The 17,560-nt window shown below is 38.6% G+C and overlaps 2 pseudogenes; both read right to left on the bottom strand.

The window, feature by feature from the left end:
• Window positions 1-738: 738 nt before the first annotated feature.
• On the bottom strand, window positions 739-1,627 carry LOC124104335 (COMM domain-containing protein 2-like; annotated as a pseudogene).
• A 12,293-nt stretch (window positions 1,628-13,920) lies between these two features.
• Window positions 13,921-16,236, bottom strand: LOC124105433 (endoplasmic reticulum chaperone BiP-like; annotated as a pseudogene).
• Between the last annotated feature and the right edge of the window lie 1,324 nt (window positions 16,237-17,560).

The following is a 17,560-nucleotide window of genomic DNA, read 5'->3' as shown; positions in this document are numbered from 1 at the left end:
CACGGTCTCTTAGCTGTTGGTAATAAAACCTTCAGAAGCTATTTCATTATGAGGTCTATATTTATTGTTATTGATAATGTTACATTCCTTTTCTGTGTTTGATAGTCATTTGTATTCCTTTGTAAAATTTATGGTCATATATTTTGGTCATTTTTAAATAGATTAATTATATTTTTCTTACCAATTTGTCGGTTATCTTTACATATTTTTAATTTTCAAGTGTGTTAATTATATTGAAACTCTATTATATTGAAAATATATTCTTAAATTTCTAAACATTTTTAGCTTAAGACATCATTTTTCACCTGGATAATCAAGCATTGATTACATTATTCTTGTATCCATTATTTACAAATGTAAATGACAGTGTGTCTCTTAGTTGCTTTGGGTATATGGGAAAAATTAATCCTTGTGAAAATATTATTAACAATCACACAAAATTGAGTACTACTTAAGTCAAACTTCAGCAATATGGTAAAAACTACTTATCTTTACATTCAAAGAAAAATGCATGAACTTCCTATAACAATATGGGCATATAATTTAAAAAACTCATACTCACTTTACATTATTCTGTAGCTAGTAACATCATGAGATGCTTTAAAGTCAGAAATATTGTACTATTTATAAATACTCTGAATAGGAAAGGAATTAGCTGTAAATTTTATTCTCAAAATTGATCAATAAGGAGGAAAATACTGGTTAAGCAGACAAGAATGTACCAAAACCAGGGTATTACTCATATATACAGAAGATATGAACAGTATAGATTTATTTCTAGTTGATTCAATCCAATTTACACATTTAAAATACAAAATTACATTTCAATCTGTCAAGAAGCTGACCACATTTAGCATCAGTAGAGGAACTTGACTTGAGCTTCTGATCATGACCTCAATATCCTGGAATAGGAAAAGGAATTTCATGGAATCTAGATGCATTTATCAACACCAATTAATAAAAATTAATTCTGAAAAGTAATTCCTGAATTTCATCCATTCACAAATGAGTCAAAGGCATTAGGACCTTAACACTTGGTACTACTTGATGTTGTGAACTACTCTCCTACAGTGGTTTGTTTTCATCTCCTCCAAGGATTGTTACAGTTGCTGAACTAAATGAAGTAGGGTGGCTGAGTCTGTCTGCAGAACTTTGGTGTTGTGGTCTCCATTCTGATTTAGGTGTAGTTTTATAGTCACTGCTGGCTTAATCTGTTGCCTGAGACTTCTGCTTGCAAGCTGTACATCTAGTCGCCACTCAAGGCTGTGGTAACTGGGAAGGCTGGGTGCCAATTCACCCAGAATAGTCCTGATCTCTTTTCTGTTGTCCAGGTAAAGCTGAAGCAATAATTTGTTCAGTTCTTCAGAGAATCCCAGAACAAAAACAGAGTCTTGGAAATCCACTTCAGCAATCATGAGCTTGGAGCTCTCGGTGAGCAGGTAGGTCAACCCTTCCACACCATGCTGGACAATGTTGCTGCTCACGTTGAGCTTCCTGGCGGTGCCCTCATAGACCTTGGGGATGGTCCCTCGCCTCAGGAACTCCACCCCGATCCACCCAAACTCCACCACCACTTCGGCAGGAAGGCCAGGTGCTCCTTATACTCTTCCGACAAGTCCAGCAGCATCTTCGCTGGGCACCATTTTTCACCCAGCAGCACCTGGGTCTTCCTGTTTAAGACATCTTTGGACATACAGATGTCTTTAATGTTTTTAAAAAATATTTTTTAGTTATAGTTGGACACAATATTTTATTTTATTTATTTATTTTTATGTGGTGCTGAGAATCAAACCCAGCACCTTGCACATGGTAGGCAAGCACTCCACCGCTGAGCTCCAGCCCCAGCCCCAGATGTTTTTAATTTTATGTGCTCAAATTACTAATCTTTTCTCATGTGATCATTTGTTTTCATGCGTGCATTCTTAGTAAATATTTTGTAAGATCAAGTTTTAAAGCTATCCACAATAATTTCCACTAATCATTTTAAAATTTCCTTTTAAAATATTAACATGGTTAATATATCTAGAGTTGACAATGCATATGGAATGACGTAGGAATGCAAGTGTGTATTTTATTTGTGGAATGTCAATTCCCCAGTCCCATTTGTTAAGTAATTCTCTCTTTTCCTACTTCTCTATGATGCCATCTCCATCATGAATCCAAGTTGTCCATGTGGACAGTTCTGTTTCTGGGATTCTTAAGAATGTGTTGATAAACTTGTGTTTTTATTCTATTGATAAATGATTCTTGCTACATCGGTTGAGAATGTTTCCTTCCACTACAGAGTAAAAAGAAAAAATATGATCATAAGACATCCACATATATAGAAGGGTAATAATAGTAACCTGTGTGATAGAGCTTTCCTTGGGAAGAATATATGTTGGACATATTTTTTTTTTTAATTTGTGAGTATCAGTACACTGCTTATAGAACCCACTCAACACTAAGTAGCCATGAAGCAGAGACCTGTCCCCTACCGATGGACAGCTCTCTTTCTTTCATGACATCTATTCTGACCCTATGAAAAGTCTACCCAAGTAAAATAATTGCCACTTACTCAGTATTGTAAAGAGAGTTGTCTAATAGAAGAAAAAATAGGCCTTAATCTTCATCATGTGGGATTATGCCCCAACTTCCTTAATAAGACTCTTACTGTACAAGAATTAAAACCAAGAATCAAACTATAAAGTTTATTTTCAGCAAAAGAAACAATCTGTGAGGTGAACAGAGAGCCTACATCCTGGGAGCAAATCTTTACACCTCACATATCAGATAGTGCACTAATCTCTAGGGTTCATAAATAACTCAAAAAGCTAAACACTGAAAAAACAAATAACCCAATCAACAAATGGGCTAAGGACCTGAACAGACACTTCTCAGAAGAGGATATACAATCAATCAATAAATATAAGAAAAAAATGCTCATCATCTCTAGCAATCAGAGAAATGCAAATCAAAACCACTTTAAGATATCATCTCACTCCAGTCAGAATGGCAGCTATTATGAAGACAAACAACAATAAGTGTTGGTGAGGATGTGGGGAAAAAGGTACACTCATACATTGCTGGTGGGACTGCAAATTGGTGCAGCCAATATAGAAAACAGTATGGAGGTATGGAACCACCACTTGACCCAGCTATTCCTCTCCTCGGACTATATCCAAAAGACTTAAAAACAGCATACTACAGGGACACAGCCACATCAATGTTTATAGCAGCACAATTCACAATAGCTAAAGGAGGGGAAGGCAGGGATGTGGGGATAAGAAAGATAGTAGAATGAAATAGACATGAGCCAACCTAGATGTCCTTCAGTGGATGAATGGATAAAAAAATGTGGCATATATACACAATGGAATTTTACTCAGCATTAAAAAAGAACAAAACCATGGCATTTGCATGTAAATGGATGGCACTGGAGAAGATAATGCTAAGTGAAGTTAGTCAATCACAAAAAAAAAACCAAATACTGAATGTTTTCTCTGATAAAAGAAGGTTGACTCATGGTGGGGTTGGGAGGCAGAGCATGGGAGAAATAGGGTAGAGGGGTGGGAGAGAAATGGAGGGGGCAGGGGATTAGCAAGGATGGTGAAATGTGATGTATGAAGACTTGAATTGGGTGTCCATATACTTTATATACAAACAGAAATACAAAAATTGTGGTATATATGTGTATTAAGAATTGTAATGCAAAAAAAAAAAATAGTGTTACCTTAGGTAGAGGGAAGTGAAAGGAGGGGAAGGCAGGGGATATGGGGATAAGAAAGATAGTAGAATGAAACAGACATTATACTTTATATATATGTGACTGTATAACCAATGTGATTCTACAATATGTACACTCAGAAAAAGAGAAATTATAACCCATCTATGTATGATATGTCAAAGTATATAAGTGCATTCTACTGTCATGTATAACTAATTAAAACAAATTAAAAATTTAAAAAAGAGAGAATTGTGGCTTTGACCAATAGCGTTGCCCCTGTATCTCCCAAAAGAGCAAGAGTGCATGGCTCTCGGAAAACTCCCTCTGCTGAGAAGCCTTGCTTACCTTCAGTCTGGTCCTCACAACTAACCTCTTACACTGTTACTGAGAAAGCCTAATGTGTGCATGGGAGTGGGTATGTCATGAGGAATAGAACATTCAGACATTTAGATTGTATATTGCTTCCATTCTGCATTCTTCTTGCACACTACCCTAGTGTGTAATTTTGCAATGAATTTCCTCTTGCATTTTACTGAACACTTTTAAATTCTTCAAAAACTCTGTGATTCTAGAATGCTGAGTTGTTTAGTGAGCCTCTGTGTTTTCATGCAATATGGAATGTCTAATTGATAGGAGGTTGCTGTTACATCAAAGTAGTTTTGTACTTAATGTAATTTCTACATTTTTTACTTAATGCAATTCTACCAGCATTATACTATTTTAATCAGAACAACTTTATAATGACAATAGCTTAATTTATAATAATAATAGCTTAATAGTTAATTGATAGGCCAGACCCACTCCAGGTTCCTCTTTAGACTTCATGGTGTTTTAGCCTTCAAAATACTTTATTTTTTGAGGGGGAGGATGTACTGGGGATTGAATTTAGGGGCACTCTACCATGGAGCCACATCCCCAGCCCTATTTTGTATTTTGTTTCAGAGACACGGTCTCACTGAATTGTTTAGTGCCTGCTTTTGCTGAGGCTAGCTTTGAACTCATGATCCTCCTGTCTCTGCGTTCTGAGCTGCTGGCATTACATGTTTGCACCACCACACCTGGCTACCTTAAAAATACTTTTAAAAATGACCTAGACTAAGTCTTATATTGACAAATGTAGTATATGCCTTTATGTATTTATGTTCTTTTGAACATCCCCTAATAAAATTTTATAATCTGTCTACAGAAGTCTTAAGTCTATTTTTTGATTATTTAGGCAATTTCAGTCTCTGATACTATTGTAAACAGTATATCCTGTTCAATCCCAATTCCTAATCATTTGCCACTAGAATATAAAACTTTAATACCTCAAGCTTTTATTCAGGAACCTTGACAATTTCTATAGGTATTTCCAATAATCTTTCTGGAGATTACATTTTTTTTCAAAATATAAATAGTTTGTGCTGGGAGCCATTAGCCAAGTAGGTATGACAATTTCCTTGCCAGCGTACCCCATGTTGCAGTGACATTGAATGTACGTGACCTTGCTCAAGGACCAAGGCAGATTAGGGTGTTCCCGGTTTTAAGATAATCGTGTTTAGGGCGTTCCCAGTTTAGGTTCCAGGTTTAAGGTTTAAGATTATTCCTGCTGGGAATAGGGCGTATCCTGCTGCCTGAGTTCCCCTTGAGTTCTCACGGGATTCAGACAATATATTTTGGAGATAGAAGCCCAGTGGAGGTGGATTTGGGCAGAGAACGTGGATTTCCCCAGAACGTGATTGTAGACGGCTGGTGTGAGTTCGGGAATAAAGAGTTGCTGTTTGAATCTACAAGCTGTGTGGTGGCTCGTGATTTTGTGCCCAGCCAGACTGCGGCAAGTTTGGGCTGGGGATGTGGCTCAAGTGGTAGTGCACTTGCCTGGCATGCAGGAGGCACTGGGTTCGATCCTCAGCACCACATTAAAAAAATAAAATAAAGATATTGGGTCCATCTAAAATTAAAAAAAGATATTTAAAAAATAGTCATCATTTGAAAATAATGCAAGTTTAAGCTTTCTATATTTTAGTATTCCATTCTTCTACTTTCTTTTATTCTCATTATATTTTACTCATGAGGATCTCCAATACAAATTTGATTAAACATGGTGATACCGGGTATGATTATTCTGATTTTAAAGTAAACATTTCTAGGGAGGAGAGATGCTAGCAAGAAGTCTGACTAGAAGCCCTACCATCCTTCCTCCCACAAAGACAACTCCCAAAATAAGCAATGCATTTTGGTGAGGGTAAGTGAAGAGAGCCTCAGAGCACATCTAAGGATCAGCAGAAGCCAGATAGAGCATGGGAACCTGGGATGTTCACACAGAGTATAGGACACACTTAGTGTCTGACACGCCATCAGCAGCCAGGAGCAGCTCAGAACAAGGGAGCCTCCTCCCTGTGTGGACTAATCAAGCAAGAGGACCCCAGCAGCTCCCACCCAAACCTTGGACACCTTCCATACTCACTACTAGGACTCTTGTATTCTCACGCCACTCAGCTCCCCTGAGGGGACTGCCTGGAGTCCACACATCTGAGCTCCAGAAGAGAAGGAGGTGACGGTGTACCCCACTCCTGTGGCCAGCACAGCTATTAGACCATGGCACCTGGGGACTGGAAATACTGCTGCATTGTGTCTTGCTCAGGTGACAAACAGCCATGGCACCCCACCTTCCCTGAGACTTAGGCACTGCTAAACCACCCACACTTGGTGGCCTGCCACTCCTGAGCTCAGCCCCTGTCACAGCCTACCCCATGGGGCCAGGCTGCAGTGAAGCCACACATCAGTGCTCCCAGTCTCTGGTGCACCCTGCCCTCATGGCCTGGGCTGGGACTGTAGGCTGCCTCCTGGAAGAGGCATCTGAGTGCCCACAGCAGTCATAACCCACGTCTGACTGAAGTTTCACATCACTTCTTGGGACCTAGCTGAGCAGCCAGACTTGCAAGGGCTGAGATGAATGTAGTGCCATGGGTTCAGAAAACAGAGCATTGGCTGAGCTGCATCCTCACCCTACAGGTCAGAAAACCCTACAACCCTGGGTAAGACCCAGGACCCTGCAATGCTAGAACTGTGTGAGCTTCCTAGACCTTCCAGTCCTAGAACTGGATAGGCCTCTGTGGGGGGCTGTTGCATTTTCCTTCCCTGATTGGTTGTGGCTCTGTCAGTCACTTCCAGTGATGCTTAGGTGTGCCTTCCTATAACCCGAGGGGTCGAATTACCTTACCTGTCCTTGTAACCCTGCCCCTCTTGGCCTTTTTTGGATGGAATTTTCTAAAGAATGAGGGTCTCCCCAGTAAAAGTCCACTCTTAGACATGCTCACTCTCACTAGCCCCTCATAACATTCCTTGATCTCCCATTTGGGGAGCTTGAGGCAGAGGGGCTGTCCTGGGTGTTTTATTTGGTATCCTAGGAAATTCACTTGAGCAGCCTTTGGTTTGGCTGCCTGCACTGCTGGGGGCGGCAGGCCTCCCAAGATTCTGCAGTCTATCTAGGAACTAGATAGTTATCTAGGAACTAGATAAGAATCCTAGACCATACAATGGAGTGATCTCCCAGAACCCTGCAGTTCTGGAACTGGGTGAGTTTTCTGGACGCCCCCCCCCCCATTCCTGGAACTGGGCGACCCCCAAGCTGCTGAGCTGCTGAGCCACTCCACTCCCTAGAGAGGAGTCATTATATATATTTGTTTCCTGTCCCCTTTGAAGTGCAGCACTGTGGGAGTCCATCCTTGAATGTGACTGAGTTTACTCCCTGGCTAGGTGTGAGGTGCTCAGACACTTTTAATGTGGCAGAGCTCTCCCCACCCTTCTTGGGTTTGAGAGCTTTTCTGTGTGTCTCATCACTGCCCCAAAGATCCAATCATCGCACCTGACCTTGCCACATTGCCCCCCCTTGACCTTCAATGGATGAAATTTTCCCCAGAATTTTTTGTTCCCCAATAAAGCCCTCTCCCTAGTGTGTTCTCTCTCTCTCTCTCTCTCTCTCTCTCTCTCTCTCTCTCTCTCTCTCCCCTCTTCTGTAAAACCTAACTGCCCCCCTGGGGAGCTTGAGGCTGAGGGTTCAAGGAGCCATCCCAGAGCTGGTTTAAAGATAAAATGGTGTCTCTGTCTTTAATTTAAATTCCCTGAGGATTTTCCCACGTGACCAAACTGTTCACACCATCTGCACTGGCCCTGAACTAAACAGCACCACAAACTCTTCTTGCAATCACAGAATGAGAAAGGGCCGACTCTTATGTAGATCAACTAGGAGTTCCTTTGAGTTTGTTGAGATGAAAAGTGCTGAGAACAGTAACTCACCTAATAAATTCTCAGTACACTTCACCATCACCTGGTTAACATCAATATTTCTTATTGTGTACTATATATCCTGAGATAGTGGAACTGTGTGCCTTGTCAGTGGTCTGACGGCTTTCCAACAGCCCTGTTCATAGCCGATGGTCCTCATCCCTGCCACCTGCTCCTTCTCCCACATCCTTGGGCAGTGGTTTGTAGACAGGTCCACACCAGCATCATTTGCAGGTCATCATCTCATCTGACCTTCGTGTTCACCTGAGGCTGCTGGCCTCTCTTCGCTGGTTCCCAGGCACTGCTCATGTGATTTGCTCTCCTGGGCCCTTCTCCACATTGATAGAAGGGAGCTGAGCCATTGTGGTTGGATGGTAACCACCAGAACATATTTACAGTCCTGCAGAACTTCTAGCAGCAGGCTTTGCAGCCAGCTGCCTGGGTGCTGGCTCAGCTCCTGCTCCAGTTCTGCCCTGGGCAAGTCCACTGCACTAGCCCTACCTGCCTTCCTCTGTCAAGACTGATTCCTATGTGGAGATATGTTGGCATGTGGTATTAATGATCTACTAAGGAACAGGCTTAGAATTACCTGGCATGAAATAAACAGTCAAAATTAAAAATTTTAACTTATCTTAATATTCCTCATTAGGAGCTCTAGATCTTGGGATAGTAAAATTAATGGAAGCTAGCTGGGTTCAAATTCTGACTGAATGACTCATTGGGAGCACAATTTGGAGCACACTATTAAACTAAGATCAGCCTGTTAGGCTATAGGATTTATACTACCTAATTCATAACATACAGTTGTTACAGAAGTAAATAAAATAAATGGAATTAAGCACTTTGTATAATGCCCAGCATGTAATAAATAGGAATTACTAAACTTCAGTGCAGTGGTTTTTAGACTTCATGATTACTGATACCAGATTTAAGATCAAAGATATCATATAGGACCCTATTTTCATATATCAATTGGAATTTAGCTCTACTAGTATCTAGAACTGCAGTAGCAAGAAGTAGTTTTTTAAATCGGTGTTTAAGAACTCTTACAACAAAAATATATTAGAAAAAATTGAGTGAAATATAGTTTAAAAAGTATATTCACATATGTATATTCACTAAAGGCAGACCACAGTCAAAAAAAGTTAGAAAATTCCTTATGAATTTCAAAAGTCTAGTTTGACCCCTGTTGAGCAGTTAGTCAAGAAAGAACTTTCACTGTGTTAACACACCCCTCACTTGGCTTTGTTTCATGATAGAATTTCCAGTCTGTTATTTTAGTGCTGTGCCATTATGCATGAGATGAACTAGTTTTCCTGGTTGGTTTTCTGTTTGTAACATTCTATTGATAATCAACCCAGATTTGTACACAAGAGTTGGGACTTTTCAAGTCATTAGGATGCTTTTTTGTATATACACAGCAAAGAGGCTATTTTCCAAATGATGCTATTTTGCCAACATCATGAATGGGATGCTGCCAATTTGACTGGCTTGGTAAGAAGATCCTCTTTTGGTTTCTGGATGTCCTCTTGTAGGTCACAATTTGCTAAGTGTTTTTTTTTTTAACATGTATGGTGTTTAATTTTATTGAATATTCTTTAACACATCCACAATACCAGTATCTTGATGTGATGCTTCCTCTTTATCAGTGTTGTCCAATAGACCTTTCTGCCATGACAGAAATGTACAGTATCTGCACTGCACTGTCAGGTATGATAGCCACCAGCCCATGAGCCCATGTGGTTACTGAGTTCTTGAAATAAGTGGTGGGACTGAGATACTGAAATTTGATTTTGTAGAATTTTAATTAATTTAAATAGTCATACAAGGGCTTTGGTTCCTGTATTGAATGACTAATATGTAGGTTAGCAGAAGACATTTTAATTGGTGTTCATTATAATTTTCTTTTCCTGATCTTTTTCCTTGCCTGCCTTCCTTTCTTTGTTTCATCCTTCCTTCCATTCCTTTTTCCTCCCTCTCTCCCTCACTTTTCCCTTTCTCTTTCTCCCTTTCTCTCCTTCCCCCTTCCTTCCTTCCTTCCTTCCTTCCTTCCTTCCTTCCTTCCTTCCTTCCTTCTCTCTAGCACTGGAGCTCAATCCCAGGGCCTCAGCATGCAAGGAAAGTGCTCTACCACTGAAACACATCCCAGCCTTCAGGAGAGTTTTCAATTAAAGTCTCCTGAAAGAAAGCTGGGTGCACAAATATGATATTTACAATTTTAGAATGGGAGGTCCATGCCTTTAATCCCAGTGGCTTGGGAGTGTGAGGCAGGAGGATCATAAGCTCAAAGCCAGTCTCAATAAATTAGTGAGATCCTGTCTGAAAAAATAAGATCTCTGAATGTGACTCAGTGGTTAAGCTCCCCAGGGTTCACTCTGCAGTTCCAAGGGGAAGATAAGAATTTTACAAATGGGAAATAACATTTTTGAAATAATACAAGTTACATAATTTTAGCTTCAATTTAAAAGTTTACTCCTATTCTCAGACTTTATTTACAGGACATTCTGCTATTTTTTTCTTGAAAACATGGTACTTAAACAAATCTGACTTTTTCAAATGTGAAAATAGAATCCACTGATAGTTAGCTGCCAATTCCTGATAGTATTTAGTTGTAAGTTCCACAAATACAGAAAGGTTTTTTGTTTGTTTTTAGTACTGGAAATTGAACACAGAGCCTTGCACATGTTAGACAAGCACTTAACTGTGAGCTTTATTCCAGCCCAGAAAGTGTTTTTAAAGATTGTCTTGTCTCTGTTATCTAGCATAGTGATGGTATATAGTAAATTGTCATTAAATGTTTGTTTAATTATTATAATTAAATATCAACAACCTAAAGCTTTAAGCTACACAACAGTCCTTAAATCCTACAATCCAATAGTGACATCAGTTTATGTTAGTAGCAAGATGGAGATGGGAACCAGGGCCACAGTGCAGTGATCCCTGGCTGGTAACTGAAACCTCAGGATGCAAGCTGCATCAGCACAGCGCACTGCCATGTGTATGGACACATGTTTGGAAACAGCCCACTAGAATCAAGGTCTATTTACCCTACAGTCTTAGGTTCAGAGTTAGAAAGGACTTTCCACATGATTTAAACCAACATTCTTTCCCCAGAAGTATTTCTCTTTACAGTGTATTAAACATGGCTGCTATGGTGTGACTATGTTCTTCCCAAATGTATATGTTGTGACAATCACCATTGTGACAGCAGCAAAAGGGACAATGAGACTTACTATACTCTCAAAATCAACTTAAATAAAGTATTTCTCAATTCTAATGACATATACGTTTTCACTGGTTGATAGTACAGGTAGAAAAAGTATGTAATGTGATTTATAAGTCAAAACGTGTGATTAGGTCATGGAGCTCTCTATTTTTTAACAGAATGAATGCCATTATATAAGAGGCTTCACACATCATTCACATCCTTTTTTCCCCTTCTGCTTTCTGTCAACTGATGATGCAGCAATACATGCCACCTTGGACAATGTGAATATGCTTAGTGTTACTTAACTGTACACTTCAAAATGGTCTAAATGGCAAAATGTTAGTGTATTTTACAATAAAAACATCGAAAGATGCATTTTCTATTGTTCAGTGTTCCCTGCTATTATTTAGTAATCATATTCATTAAGAGCACTAACCAGCCAGGCACAGTGGCTCATGCCTGTAATCCCATTGGGAGGCTGAGGCAGGAGAATTGCAAGTTCAAAGCCAGCCTCAGCAAAAGCAAAAGCAAGGTGCTAAGAAATTCAGTGAGATCCTACTCTAAATAAAAAACAAAATAGGGTTGTGGATGTGGCTCTCTGGTACCCCAAAAAAGAAGCACTAATCAAAATTTCACAACCCTGTATTTGAGATTCAATTCTGCTTGCTGCATCTCTGAAAACTAAAAGCATGTCACTTAGCTAAGCCTCAGTTTCCTCACATGTAACACAGGAATTATAAAATGCTTACTTACCCATTAGAGGTTGCTGTGAAATTTCAACTTGGTAAAGTCTAAATAGACAAAGCTCAATAAATGTTAGCTCTGATTTTATTTTTAAGTTTTCAAACCAATATGATTCTTGTACTTTGTATAAGGAAGGCTAAAAAATGGCTTTAGCATTAAAAAGGCCATTTGTTCATTTCTCCTTAGTCCTTAATGTTATGGAGAACTATAAAACAACATGCCCTAAAACCCATTTCATATCATAGTCAAGTGATGAGCCCATGTGTTGACCACTGAGTCAATAGTTAATAATCTTAAAGTATCATACTCCAAGAGGCAACAATTTCAGAGAAGCCACAATAACTTATTGTACTTGAAATAATTTACATATAATAATGTGTGTATAAACCTGTACATATAATTTTTATCAAGTATAATATGATCATACAAAAACATTGACTCACAATATAGTTCACACATACCAAAGAAGGCTATTTTATTTTTATCTCTTTTACATCATATTTTAGGCAAGATGATGAAACCCATAAAATAACAGGAATGGACTAGTTTATAAAAACTGGGTATTTTATAAGTGAAACACATTCAGTCATCTACATCTCTCAAATTGCAAACAATGTGACTTACTATACTCTCAAAATGAACTTAAATAAATTATTGCTCAATTCTAATGACATATACGTTTTCACTGGTTGATAGTCCAGGTAGAAAAAGTATGTAAAGTGATTTATAATTCAAAACATTTCATACAAAAGGATTTTGGGGGGGGGGTACTGGAAATTGAACTAAGGGACACTCAACCATTGAGCCACACCCCCAGTCTTATTCTGAATTTTATTTAAAGACAGGGTTGCTAAGAGTTTTGTCATTGCTAAGGCTGGCTTTCTACTTGAGATCCACCTGTCTCAGCCTCCCAAGCTACTGGGATTACAGGCACACATCCAAAGGAATGGTTTTAACCAAACCCTTATAATGTCAAGAGAAAATGCATTGAAATTAAAAATATCTGAAGCACACATTTTTTAAGACCATTATAAAAAATACAAAAAAGGTTAAAAATGTCATAAAATAAAAATTTATACAGATAAAGTTAAGGAGTTAAAAACTATCAAATGTATTAAAATCATCTAAAGTCAAATAAGACATAATTTATCTATATAATTTAAATTATAATATTATATAAATATATTGCATATTATATAATACACATATAATATAAATTAAATACAATATATTTATATAACATTCTAATTTATATTATATTGAATATAATACATTTATTTTATCATATATACATATAATAAAAATATATATACATTATATATATAAATTTTATATATATTAATATATAAATATATTATATAGTCATATTATATATTCAAAATATATTATATATAATTTATATATTATATTTACATAACATACTTATATATTTATGTATAAATTGTATATATTAATATATAAGAATATATATTATATAAATTATATATATTACATATCAAAATGTTTATGATTCATATGTATTTAATATAAATTGTATATAATATATGAAATACATATATATTATATACACATATAATAAAATAATATATAAATTAAATATATAAATATTATTTTATTATATATAACATATTTATTATATATCATATAATATATTTAGATTTATATTATATTGCATATCATTGTCATGTAATTATATAATAATATAATTTCTATTATTAATAAGATAATAATACAATTATTATATTAGTATAATTTATATTAATATAATATATAAAACATATGGATTATATTATAATTATATATAAACAACTTATCATATAGATATAGGTAAATCTATGATATGTAGTATATAATATATAATATATAAATATATTATAATTTAAATTATATAGTTTACTTATTTGGCTTTAGATGGTTTTAATGCTTCTGATAGTGTTTTATCCCTTAGCTTTATCTGTACAAATTTTTATTTTATGACAGTTCCAAACTTTTAGTATTTTTTTTTTAAATAGCAAACATTTATTGGTGTCACTTATGGTAGAAAAAAGTTCCTACACCAGATGTGCATGACCCAATCCTTAAATAGAACATTTCTGAGTTGAACACACATCCTGACCCACATTTTTATATCCAGTTTTTTAAGATAGCCAATTCCTCTCTCTCTATCCAGCCCAAAACATGTGAGCAACTGCTGATGGAAAGCAGTAAACAGCCACTTGGGCTATAGCATTTTCAACTCCACTTTGAGGTGAAGATTCCAATTACATTCGAGACTTAAGTTCTCTCAGTTTTCTCCTAAGGAAAGTTCTGAGTCCAGTATTTAAAATATTACAGCACTAGCAGATCAGTGTCTTCAACTCGTCTCTTTCTGCTGTATCCTCTTCACCAGTTGGGGGAGGGCCTACACTTCCATAGAATATGCTGATAATTGGCTGAACAATTTCTTCTAGTTCCTTCTTTTTAGTTTTGAAGTCTTTAATGTCAGCTTCTTGGTGGCTTTCCAGCCATTCAATCTTTTCCTCTACAGCTTTTTCCATGGTCTCCTTATCTTCAGAGGAAAGTTTGCTTCCCAACTTTTCTTTATCTCCAATCTGATACTTTAGAGAGTAGGCATAGCTTTCCAACTCATTCCTAGTATCAATGCACTCCTTGAGTCTTTTGTCTTCCTCAGCAAACTTCTCAACATCATTAACCATCTTTTCAATTTCTTCAGGTGTCAGGCAATTTTGGTCATTGGTAATTGTAATCTTATTTTTGTTCTCTTTACCTTTGTCTTCAGTTGTTGCCCAGAGAATAACATTCACATCTATCTCAAAAGTGACTTCAATCTGGGGGACTCCACAGGAGGAATTCCAGTGAGATCCAATGTACCTGGAAGGTGGTTGTCTTTTTTCAGGGGTCCTTTACCTTCATAGACCTTGATTGGAACAGTAGGTTGATTATCAGAAGCTGTAGAAAAGATCTGAGACTTCTTGGTGGGTACCACAGTGTTCCTTGGAATCAGTTTGGTCATGACACCTGCCACAGTTTCAATACCAAGTGTCAGGGGACATACATCAAGCAGTACTAGGTCACCTGTATCTTGATAATCAGAGAGTACACCAGCCTGAACAGTGTCACCATATGCAACAGCCTCATCTGGGTTTATGCCACAGGATGGCTCCTTGCCATTGAAGAACTCTTTAACAAGTTGTTGAATCTTTGGAATTTGAGTAGAGCCACCAAGAAGAACAATCTCATCAATATCAGACTTCTTCAAGTCAGAATCCTCCAGTACTTTCTGAACAGGCTTCATGGTAGACCAGAACAGGTCCATGTTTTCTCTTCAAATTTTGCCTAAGTCAGGGTTTCAGAAAAGTCTTCTCCTTCATAGAAGGACTCAATTTTAATTCTTGCTTAATGTTGAGCAGACAGGGCCCACTTGGCCTTTTCTACTTCATGCTGGAGTTTCTGCACAGCTCTGTTTTCTTTCCTAATATATTTGCCAGTCTTCTTTTTGTACAGCCCGATGAAATGTTCCATAACACGCTGGTCAAAGTCTTCTCCACCCCGATGAGTATCTCTATTGGTGGCCATGACTTTGAAGACATCAAATTGTCAATGGGGAGAAGAGACACATAGAAGGTTCCACCACCCGGATCAAACACCAGGATGTTCTTCTCTCCCTCCCTCTTATCCAGGCCATAAGCAATAGCAGCTGCTGTAGGCTCATTGATGATCCTCATAACATTCAGGCCAGCAATAGTTCCAGCATCTTTGGTTGCTTGCCACTGGCATCATTAAAGTAGGCTGGTACAGTAACAACTGCATGGGTAACCTTCTTTCCCAAATAAGCCTCAGCAGTCTCTTTCATTTTATTGAGAATCATAGCAGATATTTCTTCTGGAGCAAATGTCTTAGTTTGCCCACCTCCAATATCAACCTGAATGTATGGTTTGTGTTTATGTTTCTCTTCAAACACTTTGAAAGGCAAGAACTTGACATCTTGCTGCATAGAAGGGTCATTCCCAGTGCTGCCAATGAGCCGCTGGGCATCAAAGTCCGTGTTCTCAGGATTGGAGGTGAGCTGATTCTTGACTGTATCATGGATCAGATATTCTTCTTCAGGGGTGAAGGCCACATAATACGGCCTGATGCATTTGCCCTGATTGTTGGAGATGATCTCCAGTGGCCATTCTTGAACACCCCGACGCAGGAGTAAGTGGTCCCCAGGTCGATGCCGACCATGGTACCCATGTCCTTTTCTTGTCATCCTCCTCAGCCGTGCTGCACAGAGCAGCAGCAGAACCACGGCCACCAGAAAGAGCTTCATCTTGCCCTTGCTGTTGGCCAGTTGCTCTCCTCAGCAGAAAGCCAGAAATCTCAGGCAATCCAGCAACAGGCCGCAGCTGAGAGCAGAGTGGTTACAGGTCTCTTACACTCGAGATGCCTCAACTTTGTCCGTCTGTGTTGTCTCTGCCAATGTCTCAAACTTTTTAGTATTGAAGTGAATTTTCTTTCTACAATTGTATTAATTACCATATGTAAAAATTGACAAGTAGAATGCTCATAAACACAGATTCACAAGCTTTTAGGCCACTATGTATATATTAAAAAAGTTAAGTGAATTGCCAATGTTTCCATACATGCTATAACAACACAAGTGGTCAAAGATGCACTAGAACATTATGTGGGAAAAAATATATTCATACCCAATCAAGATTTTTCAGGCATGCCGCAGTCTGGCTGGGCACAATCAGGAGCCACTTGTCAAAAGAAACTAACTTTATTTTTAGAACCACACACGACAAACAAAATAGTCTCTCAGGAAAAACCCTCAGAGCCTCAACTGCCACCACCGGCTTTCCACAAGCCTCTCTCTCCCACCCAAGCTTCTCTCCACCTCTCACACAAGCTTCTCCCCACCTCCCACAATCCTCCTGCTCTTGAGGCCGATTGGCTGGGTCACGTGGGCGGAGCCAAAAAAGTCCCCCAATGAGCAGCTCCGTGGTCTGAAAGGGCAGGGAAACAGTCCAATGAGCATCACCGCAGAGGAGCCAATCAGCTAGATGTTGCTGGGGCTGCTGTGAGCCAATCATCAGCCGGCAGCTGGAAGTTTGCTGGCAGCTGGAAGTTTGCTGGGGCCCCTCAGGCTGTGGCTCTCAACATCTCCCCCTCTCTGTTTAAACAACAAGCATGTGGCTTAGGGACCGTGCCTGTTAGGCAGTCCAATTCAACATATGGTCCTTACCCGTCATCGGATGAACTGACCTCTAGGCGTCAGCCTCCTGTCTTAGGTTGGTACCACTGCAATTGGATCATACCCATCACTGACTACTGGTCCAGCATACAGCCATACTTGTGGATAGGCCTTTGCACCAGTGGGGTGGTGAGGTTCTTTGCCTCACCTCTGTTGGCCCCCAAATTTTAGACCATCACTAGTAGAGGAGGATGCAAAATGCCATGACATTAAGCCAATTGAGGGCTCCTTTGAAAAATTGTACCACCGGTGACACCATCAGCAAAAATACTCCAGCACTACCACAATTCGCTGTACCAACAGATAGTTCACAATGCATACAGGTGAGCTCACAATGTGTCCAGGCAAGTTCTGCAAGCAGTTCAGTGATGGCTATTGTAGAAACTGTAGATTGGTT

This window comes from Marmota monax, unplaced genomic scaffold (assembly GCF_021218885.2).
Source record: "Marmota monax isolate L192 unplaced genomic scaffold, Marmota_monax_Labrador192_F-V1.1 WCK01_AAM20220418_F8-fsc00070, whole genome shotgun sequence".
Taxonomy (NCBI): Eukaryota; Metazoa; Chordata; class Mammalia; order Rodentia; family Sciuridae; genus Marmota; species Marmota monax.
This window is presented reverse-complemented; position numbering and strand designations above follow the sequence as displayed.